This window comes from Pleurodeles waltl, chromosome 5, assembly GCF_031143425.1.
Source record: "Pleurodeles waltl isolate 20211129_DDA chromosome 5, aPleWal1.hap1.20221129, whole genome shotgun sequence".
Lineage (NCBI taxonomy): Eukaryota > Metazoa > Chordata > Amphibia > Caudata > Salamandridae > Pleurodeles > Pleurodeles waltl.
In genome coordinates this window covers 1,106,755,946-1,106,774,481 of record NC_090444.1, presented here as the reverse complement: position 1 = coordinate 1,106,774,481, position 18,536 = coordinate 1,106,755,946, and positions in this window count along the sequence as shown.

The window sequence follows — 18,536 nt, the reverse complement described above, 5'->3', positions numbered from 1 at the left end:
GGACTGGTTTTGCATTCCGTCCATCATTTTTGTCTTTATGGAAGTACCTATGTCACACTTGAAATATGTCAACAATGTATACTTCACCAAATGACATCTATCCCAACTGAGTCAAGGAGGTAGTATCAATGTCACTCAGAATGTTCACTCATGAGGCATTGAAAGGAACACTTTTTATGTCAGGTTCAAAATGTCAGGGAGGGATGTCTCCAGAATACAAAAAACAAAGAACTATCAAGCCCCAGGATAGTCAGCACTAATGGATGACACCTTTTACAATTACATCCTTTGGGTTTCTGTAGAGGCCACCTGTCCTTTGCATGTTGGAGAGAGACACAGAACCTACAAGGGCTAACAGAAGGCTCTCAACCTGCTGCTCAATGAGAAACAATATCACTACCCACAGCTTGGACATGCCAACCCTGGTGTCAGTCTTTGGATGAATGACTGTGTACCCAAACACATGTTATGACAACATCACTGCAAGACACTCTATGATGCATGTCTCAACAGTCAGGGCACAATCCTAAACGATAACACTTGTGCAGCACACTTTTCCACATGATTCCACATCAAGGGGCATATTTATTATTTTTCACGCAAAACTGCGGAAACGCAGTTTTGCATGAAAAAGTATACAGCTGGCTAGCACCATTCCAAGACGCCGGCCGGGCATCATATTTATGGAATGACGGTAGCCGGTGGTAAGGCCCGGCTAGCGTCATAAAACTGGACACTAGCTGGGTGGGGGAGGCGTAGGGGGAACAGGAGGATGTGCCTCCAAGGAAGACGCTAGTATGGACAGAGGCATAAAAAATGCTCCTAACCAGACTAGCGTCATTTTTTGATGTAAAACCCCCATGGACATGACTCCCGTCTTAGTAAAGACAGGAGTCATGCCCACCACCCCACGGCCATGCCCAGGGGTCCTATGTCCCCTGGGCATGGCCATTGGGCCCAGTGCTATGTAGGGGGGCCCAAGTTAAAAAAATACCTACCTGTACTTACCTTACTTACCTGGGATGGGGTCCCCCCATCCTCTGGCGTCACTCTGGTGTGGATGTCCCTGGGGCTAGGGAAGGGCACTTGTGGGCCCATTCCATGGTCTCTGACCATGGAAATAGGCCCATAATCCCCCTAATGCCTGCCCTGACCTATCCGTTAAATAATGGCGCTAAGGCACCATTATTTAAGGCCCCCTTCCCCTCGTGCGTCATTTTAGCATGGGGAGATAAATATGGCGCTACGGCCATTTTGTCATTTTTTGCAGAGCAACGCCTACCTTACATCTCATTGATGCAAGGTAGTTTCCTGCAAGGAAGAAATGACTTTAACTCCAAAACGTTAGGGCTAGACGGGTCTAGCACCAAGTATAAATTTGGAGTTAGGTTTGTGCCGAATTTGCATTAAAAAAATGATGCAATTTCGGCGCAAAGCAAGTAGAGCTATGGGGGCAATGGCTGTAGTGGATCCTATTTAGGGGCATATTTATACTCTGTTTGCACTAAATTTACGTCATTTTTTTACGTAAATTCTACACAAACTTAACTCTATATTTATATTTTCATGCTAGACCTGTCTAGTGTCAAAATATAGAAGTTAACGTAATTTTTTAGATGTGTGAAACCTCCTTGCATCACTGAGATGCAAGGTAGGCGTTAAAAAAATCCAAAAATGACTCAAAGCCCCAGGCTCCTTATTTATCCTCCCGTGCAAAAAGGGTGCATGGGGGAGGCGGGCCTAAATATTGGTGCTAAGCCTGCTTAGCGCCACTATTTAACGCCTGGGTCAGAACAGGCGTTAGGGGACCTGTGGACTCATTTCCATGGTCAAACACCATGGAAAGAGCCCAGAGGTGCCCACCCCATACCGCAGGAACACCCACACCCATACCAAAGGGACACCAGAGGATGGGGACCCCATCCCAGATGAATAGGTAAGTAGACTTAAGGTTTTAAAAATATTTTTGAAGAGGCATTGGGGGCCCTGAAATGGGCTCCCTACATGGCACTGGGTGCAATGGCCATGCCCACGGGACACTTGTCCCCTGTGCTGGCCATTGGGGGTGGTGGGCATGACTCCTGTCTTTTATAGGGCAGGAGTCATGAAGTATGGATGGTTTTGCATCAGGAAATGACGCTAAGAAGGTTAGCAGCATGTTTTTGCCTCTAACCAGCTTAGCATCATGTTCTGAGGCAAAACCCCTTCTCCCGTACTGCCACCCCCACCCAGCTAACGTCATTTTCCCAGACACTAGCCCACGTGCTCTGGAATGACGCAAGCCGGCACTATTCTGTTTGACGCAAAACTGCATTTGCTCAGTTTTGCTTCAAAAAGTTTAAATATGGACCTTAGTTTTATTAGGAATCAGGAGTTTGCTTAGCCTTCTGGCTTGAAGACCTGTGCCTTCATCACCTAGTGACTTTTAATCTACTTAGCCTACTCAGTTTTAGCCATTTAGGGTCAGATTTATGAAAAGTGGCGCTGCACCCCTTGTATACATTATGCCTGGCGCTGGCATAATGTGGAGCAAGGGTTTACAAAGTGGCACAGTGTAAGCATTGTGCCACTTTGTAAATATGGCACAGCATTTTTCCTTTTCCAGCGCCACACTAGTGTAAAAAAATGAAGCTAATGTGGCATTGGAATGGCGCAAGGCCAGCATAAATCTGGCCCTTATTTAATTATTTCTTCCAAGATGGCTGCTATGTTTATAGTTAGGAAGATGTTTTGATTTCTTGTTATCAGTGCCACTCTGTAAAGGCGACACTATCATTGTCAAAGACAAGTTATATACGCAGGTATTCACATCATGTCCCTTTCCCACTTATGTGTGACAGGAACATAATGTACTTTTGGAGGGAATTGTTTATATAATTGCTGCCCAAGCATGCCTCCTTCTCTATTGTTTAGGAACATACCTGTGTAAGGGGTCCTACAAGATCTGAATAAATACATCTCACGTAGACAAGGTTATCAGACAGATTCCCACCAGGTGCCACCAACAGTATCTGCGCTACACATCAAATTGATGGTTTAGGTTAGAGATTAGGTTCTCCAAGCTAGGGCATTAGGGCCTATTTCACATCTCATGTGTATTGCAAGATGGTTGGGGTCTTTGTATTCACAACTCTCATTTTCACAATTATGCTTCTTGCACTGTGCATTATACTAATCATTGCAGCTCTTCTATTTTTCAGTAGATTGGAGTCTTTTTAATGAAGCAATTGAAAACCTTCCTGCATCTCCTTCATTGCCTGTGTGTGAATGCATCTTGTTGCTCATGTGTGTAGGAGGCTGGCCTGGCTTATAGTGGGTACCTTGTGGTACTTACACCATGTGCCAGGTCCAGTTATCCCTTATTAGTAGAATAGAGGTGTTCTAGCAGCCTAGGCTGATAGAGGTAGCTATAGCAGAGCAGCTTAGGCTGAACTAGGAGACATGCAAAGCTCCTACTATACCACTTATATCAGTTAGCACTATATCATAAGAAAACACAATACTCAGAGTTACTAAAAATAAAAGTACTTTATTTTAGTGCCAATATGCCAAAAGTATCTCAGTAGATATACTCCCTTAGAAGGTAAGTAATATACACAAAATATACACACAAACAAAAATCAGGTAAGTAAACAGTTAGAAAAGTAGTGCAAACACTGTAGGACACAATAGAATGCAATAGGAGACAATAGGCCTAGGGGCAACACAAGCCATGTACTCCAATAGTGGAATGCGAACCACGAATGGACCCCAGGCCAAGTGTAGTGTGTAGAAGGTTGCTGGGAGTGTAAGAAAACACCAAGGGCCAGATCTAGGAACGGAAAATTCTGCGACTTGCAAATTGCGAGTCTGACCGACTCGCAAATTGCAACTCGCAAAATGGGATACAGAAAGGTGTCTCAGACACCTTCTGCGACTCGCTATGGGGTCGCAAAAACCCACCTCATTAAAATTAATGAGGTGGGTCGCAGTTTGCGACCCCATAGCGAGTCCCTGCACTCACAGGGATGGTGGCCTGCTGTAGTCAGCAGACCTCCATGTCTGTGACTGCTTTTTCAATAAAGCAGTTTTTTTTTCTTTTTGCAGCCCGTTTTCCTTAAAGGAAAACGAGTTGCAAAAAGAAAAAACCTCCGAAACCATTTGGTTTCGTTTTTTTCAGAGTAGGCAGTGGTCCATAGGACAACTGCCTGCTCTGAAAAAATATTTTTAACAATATGGGGATCCCTTCCCTTTTGCGAATTAGTTACCACCAGTGTGACACTGGTGGTAACTGCGAGTTGGTTTGCGACCGCATTCGCGGTCACAAAGCAGCTCAGCATGCATCCTCAAATTGAGCATCGCGTTCGGCCTTTTACATGCCGCAAACTGCGTTTTTCGCAGTTTGCGACATGCAAAAGGCTTCCTACATCTGGCCCTAAGTGTGTCCAAGATACCCAACCCCAAGACCCTGAAAAATAGGAGTAAAGCTACCCTACTACCCCAGAGACAGTAAAGTCGAGATAAGGGATTCTGCAAAGACAACAACAGACTGCAAAGCACTGAAGACAGATTCCTGGACCTGAGGACCTGTAATGGAAGGGGACCAAGTCCAAGAGTCACGCAAGTGTCCAGGAAGGGCAGGAGCCCACTAAACCCCCGATGAAGGTGCAAAAGGGCTGCCTCTGGGTGGAAGAAGCCAAATGATTCTGCAACAACGGAAGGTGCCAGGAACTTCTCCTTTGGTCAGAATATGCCCCACGGCGTGCTGGAGGATGCAGAGTTATTTCCACGCAGAAAGACAGCAAACAAATCTTGCTAGCTCCAAGAGACGCAGTTAAGGATTTTGGGTGCTGCAAGGGCCCAGGAAGGACCAGGAGGTCGTCCCTTGGAGGAAGAGACAGAGGGGGTGTTCAGCAACACAGCCCACGCAGAAGCAGGCAGCACCCGCAGAAGCACCGAACAGGCATTAAGAAGATCTGAGCACGGCAATCATCTCAGCACAACAAAAGGGAGTCCCACGAAGTCGGAGTCCAACTCAGTGAGTTGGGCAATCTAGGACGGAGTGCTGGGGACGTGGGATAGGCTGTGCACAAAGGAAGTCTTGCAAAAGTGCAGAGAAGGCCTAGCACCTGCAGTTCACACAGTACACAGGATTACTGTCTGGCGTGGGAAGGCAAGGACTTACCTCCACCAAATTTGGACAGAAGGGCCACTGGACTGTCGGGAACACTTGGATCCAGCTCCTGTGCTCCAGGCACCATGCACGTCAAGATGAGAGGGGACCCAGAGGACCGGTGATGCAGATGTTTGGTGCCTGCGTTGGCAGGGGGGAGATTACGTCGACCCACAGGAGATTTCTTCTTGGCCTCCAGTGCAGGGTAAAGGCAGACAGCCCTCAGAGCATGCACCATCAGGAAACAGTTGAGAAAGCTGGCAGGATGAGGAGCTACAATGTTGCTGGTAGTCTTCTTGCTACTTTGTTGCGGTTTTGCAGGCGTCCTGGAGTAGTCAGCAGTCGATCCTTGGCAGAAGTCGAAGAAAGAGGTGCAGAGGAACTCTTGCATTCGTTATCTGAAGAGAAACCAACAGGAGATACCCTAAATAGCCCTCAGAGGAGGATTGGCTACAGAAAAAGGTAAGCACCTATCAGGAGGGGTCTCTGACGTCACCTGCTGGCACTGGCCACAAAGAGCTGTCCATTGTGCTTCACACCTCTGCATTCAAGATGGCAGAGGTTTGGGACATACTAGAGGATCTCTGGGCACCTCCCCTTGGGAGGTGCTGGTCAGGGGAGTGGTCACTCCCCTTTCCTTTGTCCAGTTTCATGCCAGAGCAGGGCTGGGGGGATCCCTGAACCGGTGTAGACTGGCTTATGCAAGGAGGGCACCATCTGTGCCCTTCAAAGCATTTCCAGAGGCCAGGAGAGGCTACTCCTCTCAGGCCCTTAACACCTATTTCCAAAGGGAGAGGGTGTAACACCCCCTCTCAGAGAAAATCCTTTGTTCTGTCTTCAGGGGCTGGGCTGCCCAGGCCCAAGGGGGGCATAAACCTATCTGAGGGGTGGCAGCAGCGGTAGCTGCAGAGAAAACCCCGGAGAGCTAGTTTGGCAGTACCCGGGTTCTATGCTGCAGCCCTGGTGATGCAGGGAATTGTTCCCCCAATACCAGAATGGTATTGGGGTGACAATTCCATGATCCTAGACATGTTACATGGCCATGTTCGGAGTTAACATGGTGACGCTACATATAGGTATTGACCTACATGTAGTGCACGCGTGTAATGGTGTCCCCGAACTCACAAAGTCTGAGAAAATTGCCCAGAACAATGTGTGGGCACCTTGGCTAGTGCCAGGGTGACCTCATACTAAGTAACTTTGCACCTAACCTTCACTAAGTGAGGGTTAGACATATAGGTGACTTATAAGTTACTTAAGTGCAGTGTAAAATGGCTGTGAAATAACGTGGACGTTATTTCACTCAGGCTGCAGTGGCAGTCCTGTGTAAGAATTGTCTGAGCTCCCTATGGGTGGCAAAAGAAATGCTGCAGCCCATAGGGATCTCCTGGAACCCCAATACCCTGGGTACCTAGGTACCATATACTGGGGAATTATGAGGGTTATTCTAACTTTGGAGGAGGTGTTAATCCGTCCCAAAAGTGACGGAAAAGTGACGGATTTACCACCAGCCGTATTACGAGTCCATTATATCCTATGGAACTCGTAATACAGCTGGTGGTATATCCGTCATTTTACCGTCACTTTTGGGACAGATTAACACTCCTCCAAAGTTAGAATAACCCCCTATATGAGTGTTCCAGCGTGCCAATCAGAATTTGTAAAATTAGTCACTAGCCTGCAGTGACAATTTTAAAAGCAGAGAGAGCATAAACACTGAGGTTCTGGTTAGCAGAGCTTCAGTGATACAGTTAGGCACCACACAGGGAACGCATACAGGGCACACTTTATGAGCACTGGGGTCCTGGCTAGCAGGATCCCAGTGACACAGGCAAAAACAAACATACATACAAGTAAAAATGGGGGTAACATGGCAGGCAAGATGGTACTTTCCTACACAACCACCCCCCGAAACGAGGGACAATAAGGCTAACCTTCATTGTCTAAGTGGAAATATCTGGAGAGTCCATCTGCATTGGAGCGGGCACTCCCAGGTCTATGTTCCACTGTATAGTCCATCCCCTGTAGGGATATGGACCACCTCAACAATTTAGGGTTTTCACCTTTCATTTGTTTTAGCCAAAGTAGAGGTTTGTGGTCTGTCTGAACAATAAAGTGAGTACCAAACAGGTATGGTCTCAACTTTTTCAGTGCCCAGACCACAGCAAAGGCCTCCCCCTCTATGGCAGACCAATGCTTTTTTCTAGGGTCAACCTCCTGCTGATAAAAGCAACAGATTGATCCTGGCCCTCAGTATTAAGCTGTGATAGCACTGCCCTAACCCCCAATTCAGAAGCATGAGTCTGGGCTATGAACTTTTTGGAGTAACAAGGGCTTTTTAGGACAGGTGCAGAGCACATGGCCTGTTTGAGCTCATCAAATCTTTTTGACAGCTAGCTGTCCACAATACCTTTTTAGGCATCTTTTTACTAGTGAGGTCATTAAGAGGAGCTGCAATGGAGCTATAATTCTTAATAAACCTCCTATAGTACCCTGTGAGGCCTCAAAAGGCTTTCACTTGGGTTTGAGTTGTAGGGAGAGCTCAGTACATAATGGTCTGGATCTTCCCCTGCAGTGGTGCAATCTGTTCCCCACCTACCAGGTGGCCCAGATAAACCACTTTCCCCTGCCCTATTTGGCACTTTGAGGCCTTGATAGCGAGGCCTGCATTTTGCAGGGCCTCTAAAACTTTCCACTGGTGGACCAGGTGATCATCCCAGGTGGAGCTAAAGACACCTATATAATTTATATATGCTGCAGTAAAAGCTTCCAATCCTTGCAGGACTGTGTTCACCAACCTTTGAAAAGTGGCCGTTGCATTCTTAAGACCAAAGGGCATCACAGTGAATTGATAGTGCCCTCCAATGGTTGAGAATGCAGTTTTAGGTTTTGCATCTTTTGATAGCTTAATCTGCCAATACAATACAGTTAACTCAAAAGTGCTTAGATACTTGGCAGAAGCCAGTGTATCTATCAGCTCATCTGCCCTGGGTATATGGTATGCATCTGTCTTGGTTACTTGGTTGAGCCCTCTACAGTCAACACAAAACCTCATCTCTCTTTTTCCATCTTTACTGTGAGGTTTTGGAACCAGCACCACTGGGCTAGCCCATGGGCGTTCTGAAGGCTCAATCACTCCTAAGTCTAACACTTTCTGAACTTCTTGTTTAATGCAGTCCCTGACATGGTCAGGCTGCCTATAAATCTTACTTTTGACAGGTAAACTGTCTCCAGTATTGATTGTATGCTCACACCAAGTAGTGGTACCTGGTATCAGTGAGAAGAGTTCAGAAAACTGACTTAAACGATTTACAAAGTTGTCTTTCTGCTCAGCAGTAAGACAATCTGCAAGTACTACTCCGTGGTGGAGAAGAGATCAGGGGAGGGTCACTCTCTTCTTCCTGTCCCTCATCAGTTGCCATGAGCAGGGTGAGATCTGCCCTGTCATAGTAGGGTTTTAGGTGGTTGACATGGAGCACCCTAAGGGGACTCCTGGCACTGCCCAGGTCTGCCAAGTAGGTAACCTCACCCTTTTTCTCTACAATAAGATTGGGTCCACTCAATTTGTCCTGGAGTGTTCTTGGGGCCACAGACTCCAATACCCACACCATCTGTCCTGGGTGGTACTGGTTCGGGACAGCCTTCTGGTCATGTCATTGCTTTTGTAGCTTCTGGCTGGCCTGAAGGTTTTTACTGGCCTTTTTCATGTACTCAGCCATTCTTGATCTTAGGCCAAGTACATAATCCACAATGTCCTGTTTAGGAGCTTTTAAAGGTTGTTCCCAACCCTCCTTAACAAGTGCAAGGGGGCCTCATACAGGGTGCCCAAAGAGGAGTTCAAAGGGGCTAAAGCCCACTCCTTTTTGGAGTACCTCCCTGTAAGCAAAAAGGAGGCAAGGTAACAGGACATCCCATTTCCTTCTGAGTTTTTCAGGAAGTCCCATTATCATACCTTTGAAAGTTTTATTAAACCTCTCTACCAGACCATTTGTCTGTGGATGATAAGGAGTAGTGAACTTGTATGTTACACCACACTCCTTCCACATTGCTTTGAGGTATGCAGACATGAAGTTACTACCTCTGTCTGACACCACTTCCTTAGGGAAGCCCATGCTGGAAAACATTCCTAGGAGGGCCTTTGCCACTGCAAGAGCTGTAGTGGTCCTTAAGGGGATGGCTTCAGGGTACCTAGTGGCATGGTTCACTACCACTAGGATATACCTATTGCCTGAAGCTGTCGGAGGGTCAAGGGGGCCAACAATATCAACCCCTACCCTTTCAAAGGGCACCCCAACCACTGGGAGTGGAATTAATGGGGCCTTTGGAGTGCCACCAGTCTTGCCAATGGCTTGGCAGGTCACACAAGAGCGACAAAACTCTTTGGTGTCCTCTGACATATGAGGCCAGTGAAACAGGGGAACAAGACTGTCCCAAGTTTTACTTTGGCCCAAATGCCCAGCCAAGGGAATGTCATGTGCCAAGGTAAGAAGAAACTCTCTGTATTGCAAAGGGATGAACAATCTCCTGGCAGCTCCAGGTTTAGGGTCCCTTGACTCAGTATTAAGGATGGTGTCTTCCCAATAGACCTTATGACTATCAGTGACATCCCCATTCTGCTGTTTGACAGCTTGCTGTGTTTGATCCTCTAGTGTGCGACAGGTCTGCTGTGCCACGCTCAGCTCTTCCCTAGCAGGCTCCCCTGCACCCAAAAGCTCAGCAGTATCTGCAGCCAGCTCCTCTGGTGTAGGTTCTGCACAGGGAGAGGATTCCTCTTCCTCAAAAGGGGAATCTTGTGGTGAGGGAGGGATAGTGGGCAAGGATTTACTGTTCCTACCCCTAGCTTTTGGGAGCACTTGGTCCATTGTTCCAGGATCCCAGTTTCCCTGTCCTTTTTGCTTTTTGGCTTGAGCCCTGGTTAAAGCAAAAATATGCCCAGGAATGCCCAGCATTGCTGCATGAGCCTCCAACTCCACTTCAGCCCAAGCTGATTTCTCCAAATCATTGCCTAGTAAGCAATCTACAGGTAATTCAGTGGCTACCACAACTTTCTTTGGACCAGTAACCCCTCCCCAGTTGAGATTCACAACAGCCATGGGGTGGCTAAGTATATTATTGTGAGCATCAGTCACTTGGTACTGCTGACAAAGTAGGTGTTGATCAGGGTGAACCAGTTTCTCTATAACCATAGTTACATTGGCTCCTGAGTCCCTGTAGGCCTCAACCTCAACACCATTAATTAGGGGTAGTTGCTTGTACTTACCCATATTAAGGGACAAGCAACCAAGGTGGCAAAGTCAATGCCCTCATCAGAGACTAAAACAGCCTCTGTGGTCTCCCTAACAAGACCAACCCCAACTACACTGCCAATAGTGAGCCCAGCTACACCCTTGGATTGGCTATTTGTATTAGACTTCCCACCACCACTGCTATTACTAGGGGTACTAGAGGTTGCAGTTGGGGTTGTGGTGGTGGGAGCCTTGGTGTTTTTCTTTGGACAAGTGACATCACTTGCCCAATGGCCTTTTACTTTACATAAATAACACAGTGGATTTTTCTGATTGTGAGAAGAGGATTTGGACCCACCACCCCCAGATGATTTTTGTGGGCCTGATGAAGACTCATAGGCCCTCATTACAACAATGGCGGTAAAAGCCACTTACCGCCGTGCAGAAGACCGCCAACACACCGTTGCGGCCGCAGAATTCCGCCACGGTCGTTATGACCCATTGCTCAGAATCCGACAAAATTCAGACACCCACACAAATCCGCCACACCAAAGGTCAGTGATAAACTGGCGAAAACAAAACCGACACCATCACGCCAACAGAAATACGCCCACACTATCACGACACACGAATCCACGCGGCAGTCTTTCAACCGCGGTATTCCATTGGCGGTACACACCGCCGCGCTCAATATACACACACACTTACAAAACACTGCCACATTGGACAATTCGAAACACACACACCTGATACACATACACACACCACTCCCACACACCCAATACAATATAAAACACACACCCACATCACCCACAATCCCTTACGACCAGAATTCACCACCGAAGGCCAGAGAGAGACACCACTATCAACATACTAGCATCCACAGGCACACAACATCCATTACCCACACAACTTCCACGCACCTCACACAACACACCACTACATATCACCACACCATCCCATGGCACGGCAAAGACAGCCCAGGTTCTCGGAGGAGGAGCTCAGGGTCATGGTGGAGGAAATCGTCCGGGTAGAGCCACAGCTATTTGGAGCACAGGTGCAGCACACCTCCATTGCAAGGAAGATGGAGCTATGGCGAAGAATAGTCGACAGTGTCAACGCAGTGGGACAACACCCAAGAAATCGGGAGGACATCAGGAAAAGGTGGAACGACCTACGGGGAAAGTGCGTTCCGTGGTCTCAAGACACCACCAGGCGGTATAGCGGACTTGCGGCGGACAACCACCTCTCTCACCCACAACTAACAACATGGGAGGAGCAGGTCTTGGCGATTATGCATCCTGAGGGCCTCGCAGGAGTAGCTGGAGGAATGGACTCTGGTAAGTCGAATCTTAACTATTACATCCCCCACCCTACCTGCATGCCAGCACGTACCCCCACCCTCGCCCTCACCCCTATCACTCCAACTCCTCACAAATGTCCCAACATCACAAACCACACATCCTAACACCAAGCCCTGCATGCAACACCAAAGCATGGACACCGATCACTGAAGCATGCCCACTGTACATACCCATACACCCCCGTAAACCATCATCACACAAGCTCACACACAGGAATGCCAGCACTGGGGTACACGGTCACCAACCCATTGCACACCATAACACACAGATGCAATAATCATGCCTTTACACCCCTGCAGGACCACTACCCAACGTCACCAGACAGGAGGGCCCAGACATGTCCACTCTACCCACAGAAGAGGCCCACAGTGATGACAGCACCCCTGTCCAACTGGATCTAGATGACCAGCCCGGCCCACAGTGGGCGTCGGGACAGTCGATTCCCCTCACACAGGCACAGGCCACCACAGACCTTCCACCCTCTGGAAACACCAGCACAGCACCCACCCAGCGGGCCCATACCTCCGTCCCAAGGACGCGTCAATCAGCTGTGTGTCCACCACTACAGGGAACCCAGGATAACCCACCACCCCAACAACAACAGGGACCTGGGGGCAGTGGCAGTGGGCATGCGGTCCGGGGGATGGAGGCCCAAGAACACAGGGGAACTGGGAGGGCTGCTGTGCGACAGGGGGCGGACCGGCCAACGGAACCCACTCTCCACGAGGCCCTCTCCTCCATCATGGGAGCCTACCACCACTCTCAGGAGACGATGGCAACGGTACTGGCCAAGTTTCAGGAGACCCAGCGCCTACAGGAGGAACAGTATTTGGGCTTCAGGGAGGAACTCAGAACCATCAGCTCTGCCCTGGGCACCATTGTAGGGGTGCTGAAGGAAGTACTCAACACCAGGAGGGACACTGTGGCACTACAAGGGGCCCCTGACACTAGCATGGACGATGAACTGCCCACCACCTCCGCCGGTGCTAGTGGACAGGAGGCACCGCCACAGGACCACCACAACAGCACCCCACCCCCTGCAGAGGGAGAGCCACCCCGCAAACGTTCCCTGAGATCCAGGAAGAAGACAGAGAATGATGCCAAGACCCCCGCCAAGAAATGAGACCACCCTGATTGTCATCCCACTGTCCCACTTTGTCAATCTGTCCATATTGAAACTGCCCCAGCTCCACTTCCTATGCCCATATGGGCAATGCACCTATGAGACTAATAGACTGGACTCTGCCATGGACACTCCTCCGCCATCACCCTTCACCATTTAACTTCTCCCTCCAATAATTTTTATTTAAATAAACACACCTAAAGCATCAAAAGATCTGGAGTCTGTCTGTGATTTCAAAATAGTGTATTTGCAATTACAGTGGCAAATTGTTCTTTAAATAGTAATGTCAACATACCTATGTCACACAGGTCTAGTCCATGAGGAATCTAAGCAGATGACACACAGTGGGACCCACACCTGTGAAACCGTAAGGGAAAGTGACAACTCAGTCACCATACACTGGGTGAAAACGACAGACAAAATAGAGGTAGAAGTGTAAAAGTACACGTAGTAGGCAGGAATGTATTCTCACCTGTTTTTCACTGGAAATATTGCTGGATAACTAAGTCCCTGTTCTGCATGTCTTCTTCCTCCTCATCACTGACCACAGGTTCCACAGCTGCCACAACACCGACATCTGGACCATCCTCCTGCAGAAAAGGCACCTGTCGTTGCAAAGCCAAGTTGTGAGGCATACTGCAGGCCACGATGATCTGGCACACCTTCTTTGGTGAGTAGAATAGGGATCCACCTGTCATATGCAGACACCTGAACCTGGCCTTCAGGAGGCCGAAGGTCCGCTCGATCACCCTCCTAGTTCGCCCATGGGCCTCATTGTAGCGTTCCTCTGCCCTTGTTCTGGGATTCCTCACTGGGGTCAGTAGCCATGACAGGTTGGGGTAACCAGAGTCACTTAATAGCCACACACGGTGCCTCTGGAGTTGACCCATCACATAAGGGATGCTGCTATTCCGCAGGATGTAGGCATCATGCACTGAGCCAGGGAACATGGAATTAACATGGGAGATGTACTGGTCTGCCAAACATACCATCTGTACATTCATTGAATGATAACTCTTCCGGTTTCTGTACACCTGTTCACTCCTGTGGGGGGGGACCAAAGCCACATGGGTCCCATCAATGGCACCTATGATGTTGGGGATATGTCCAAGGGCATAGAAATCACCTTTCACTGTTGCCAAATCCTCCACCTGAGGGAATACGATGTAGCTCTGCATGTGTTTCAGAAGGGAAGACAACACTCTGGACTATACGTTGGAAAACATAGGCTGGGACATCCCTGATGCCATGGCCACAGTTGTTTGAAAAGACCCACTTGCAAGGAAAAGGAACACTGATAGCACCTGCACTTGAGGGGGGATTCCTGTGGGATGGTGGATTGCTGACATCAGGTCTGGCTCCAACTGGGCACACAGTTCCTGGATTGTGGCACGGTCAAACCTGTAGGTGATGATCAAATGTCGCTCCTCCATTGTCGACAGGTCCACCAGCGGTCGGTACACCGGAGGATTCCACCATCTCCTCACATGTCCCAGCAGACGGTGCCTATGAAGGACAACAGCGAGCACAGAGTCAAACAACTCAGAGGTACGTACCCACAGTCTACACAGAACACCAATCATAAAAAAAATGTGGCCTGTATGTGTGTTGAGACTAGGCCTAGGTATGTGTGATGCATTTGGAAATTAGGCCATGTGGACCCCTGAAATGGCAGCTGCCTGACCTCTAAAGTGGGACAATGGGATGTGAAGTAACTGAGCTGGCGTTGCACACCGTTGCGGTAGGCGGCCGAAGACTGCAGCGCAATGCTGCATTGGTTAACATTGGACCCTATGGGTCCCAGGAGCCAATGACGATTAACGCCGGCGGTAATGGTACGCACCGTCGCAGACGTGACCGCCGCGGACCTGACCGCCATTTTCTATCTGTATAATCACACAATACCTGATCTTCGACAGGAGAGGACCTACACTGCAAGTGCTGCTGTGACCTCGGTCTGAAAGAGACAATGGCACGTGCGTCTGGGGAAAGGGCCCCTGCCTTCACATCGGAGGAGTTGGAGAAGCTCGTGGATGGGGTCCTCCCCCAGTACACACTACTCTACGGTCCTCCAGACCAACAGGTAAGTACACTGGGAGCATGTTGTATGGGCTATGCCTGTGTGGAGAGGGCTGGTTGTAAGAAGGAAGGGGGCAGAGTTCTGCGTGCATAAAAGACGGTGGGTGCATGTGCCACTTGGCAAGGGTAGGGATGGGGGCCACTGACTTTGACTGCGAAGTTGGTAATGACTTCTCTTTTTCCCCTGCATATTTCATGTAGGTCAGCGCCCACCAGAAGAAGGATATTTGGCGTGCCATCGCCAAGGACGTCCGGACCCTGGGGGTCCACCACAGACGGAGCACCCACTGCCGTAAAAGATGGGAGACATTCGCTGCTGGAGCAAGAAGACGGCGGAGGCTCAGCTGCGGATGGCCTCCCAACGTAGGAGGGGTGCCCGTCGAACCATGACCCCCTTGATGTTCCGGATTCTGGCGGTGGCCTACCCGGAGTTGGATGTGCACTTGAGGGCATCACAGCAGACACAAGGGGGTAAGTATACTCTCATTCAGCTGACTTTGTGCTCAGTGGAGGTGTCTGGGTGGGGGAGGAGGGCTGTGGGTTTCCCTAGGCCAGGGCGAGTTCCGTAGGCTTGGCCCCTCCGTAAGGCATGGCCCTGTGGCCCCCCATCCCACCTCTGTAGAGTGCCAAGTACAGCTATTCATGCACCTGTGTCATCTATGTGTGCAGATGTCGTCCATAGCCTTGTAGGCCATTTCCGAGGAATTGCACTGCAGAGGCCAAGAGTGCGACTTAGTGCAGGGTGCTTCTGTGTCTGTCTTGTCCGCCAACGGTAGCGGTAATCCATGCACTCAACATGTCTTTATTCTGTTTCCCCCACCCTTTTTTGTGGTCTCCCTGTTCTTGTGTGCATTAGCATCATCAGGCGGAGGAGCAGTGGCACCGGAGCACGAGGGAGCTGCGTCCCACATGGCCATGGAGGGCCACACTACGGACTCTGAATACACCAGTTGGACGGAGGGCGAGGGGAGCACCGTGGCGGGGACAGGAGCTGAAACCAGCGACACGGACACGTCCTCTGATGGGAGCTCCCTTGTGGTGGCGGCAACATCTGTGCCACCCGCAACTACAGGTACAGCCGCCACCCCCCCCTACCAGCACTGCCCTCCCAGCAGCCCCTCAGCCTTCACCCCGTGGCCGCTCACCCAGGAGGGTGGGAATCACCTTCGCCCCAGGTACGTCAGGCCCTGCCCCAGTCACCCCTGCTGCCCTCAGTGAGGAGGCCATTGACCTCCTCAGGTCACTCACTGTTGGGCAGTCTACCATTTTTAATGCCATCCAGGGTGTAGAAAGGCAGTAGCAACAAACTAATGCATTCCTGGAGAGCATTCATTCTGGTCAGGCAGCCCTTCACCGATCCTTTCAAACTCTGGCCTCAGCACTGATGACAGCCATTGTCCCTGTGTCTAGCCTCCCCCCTCCAACTTCCTCCACCCAGACCCAATCCCCTCTACCTCTGCCTATCCCAAGCATACCATCAGACCAGCATGCACACACCTCACCACACAAGGGAAGCTCAGGCAAACATAAGCACCACACATCCCATAGGCACTCACGCAAGCAACACACACATACAGACACACCAACATCCCCTGCCTCCACTGTGTCCCCCTCCTCGTCGTCTCCCTCCTCCCTCCCAGTCTCGCCTACACTCACACCTGCATGCACTACCTCTACAGCCACTACGTCCCTCACCAGCACACCCACCAGCACACCCCGCTCACGTGCAGTCACCACCCCCACTACCATACACACGTCCCCTGTGTCCTCTCCCAGTGTGTTTGTGACGCCCCCTCCCAAGATACACAAACGCAGGCACACACCCACCCAACAGCCATCCACCTCACGACAGCCTCCAGGGCATGCACCTGCACCCAAAGCCACAAAACGTACACCTCCTACAACCACAACCTCTTCCTCCACTCCCAAACCCCCTCCAGCTACCCGTCCCATTGTCTCCCAAAAACGTTTCCTGGCCAGCCTTGACCTCTTTCCCACCCCACCCTCCCCGTCCAACTCATAGGTCACGAACTAGCACCTCAGCCACAACATCCCGGGACCAGTCGTGCCTGTTGTCACAGGTATGTGGAGTGCACCGACCACCAGGACAGCCAGTGTGGCACTGAGCCACAGCACAGCCAGTCCCCCCCCCCTGTGAAGCACCAGAAGTTGGCCAGTGCCCGGCGGGAGAGGGGGAAGACTCCAGCCACCCAAGCCGTTCCCAGGGGTCACGTTGGGAGTGTGGACTCAGCTGTGACTCCTCCCAAGGTGGGGAAGGCCCACAAGAAAGCCGGCAAGTCTGGGAGGAGCAGCACGGCGGAGAAGACCGCCATCATCCCCGCTGCCCAGGAGGGCCCCGCCAGCCCCATCCTCGCTGCCCAAGAGGGCCCCGCCAGCCACAGCCCAGCTGCCCAGGAGGGCCCCGCCAGCCCAGCCCAGCTGCCCAGGAGGGCCCCTCCAGCCACAGCCCAGCTGCCCAGGAGGGCCACGCCAGCCACAGCCCAGCTGCCCAGGAGGGCCCCGCCAGCCACAGCCCAGCTGCCCAGGAAGGCCCCGCTAGCCACAGCCCAGCTGACCAATGAAGGACCGCCAGCCCCAGCCCAGCTGGGCAATGAAGGACCGCCAACTCAAGCACTGCTGAACAGGGCATGCACCGCCAACTCAAGCACCGCTGAACAGGGCAAGCACCGCTGAACAGGGCATGCACCGCCAACTCAAGCACCGCTGAACAGGGCAAGCACCGCCAACTCAAGCACCGATGAACAGGGCAAGCACCACTGAACAGGGCAAGCACCGCCAACTCATGCACCACTGAACAGGGCATGCACCGCCAACTCAAGCACCGCTGAACAGGGCAAGCACCGCTGAACAGGGCATGCACCGCCAACTCAAGCACCGCTGAACAGGGCAAGCACCGCCAACTCAAGCACCGCTGAACAGGGCAAGCACCGCCAACTCAAGCACCGCTGAACAGGGCAAGCACCGCTGAACAGGGCATGCACCGCCAACTCAAGCACCGCTAAACAGGGCAAGCACCGCCAGCTCAAGCACCGCTGAACAGGGCAAGCACCGCTGAACAGGGCAAGCACCGCTGAACAGGGCATGCACCGCTTACTCAAGCACCGCTGAGCAGGGCAAGCCACGCTGAACAGGACATGCACCGCCAACTCAAGCACCGCTAGCCCATGAGCGGCAGAGTACTGACGCAACATGGACCGTCACGGGGTGAGTGATGTACTCTGGGCACGATTCCCCCTCTAGAACCAGTGGAGACATGCATCCACTCCGTCTGTCCTTAATAGGATGAAGCACTGTGGGCACCAGTCCCCCTCCAGAACCAGTGGAGACACGCATCCACTCCGTCTGTCCTTAACAGGATGAAGCACTCTGGGCACCAGTCCCCCCCCAGAGCCAGCGGAGACACGCATCCACTCCGTCTGTCCTTAACAGGATGAAGCACTCTGGGCACCAGTCCCCCTCCAGAACCAGTGGAGACAGTTATCCACTTGAGAGACTGTGGCTTTCACTCCCCAGGATGGAACAGTGGGCCAACCAACCACTGTAGAGACTTGAGAGACTGTGGCTTTGCACTC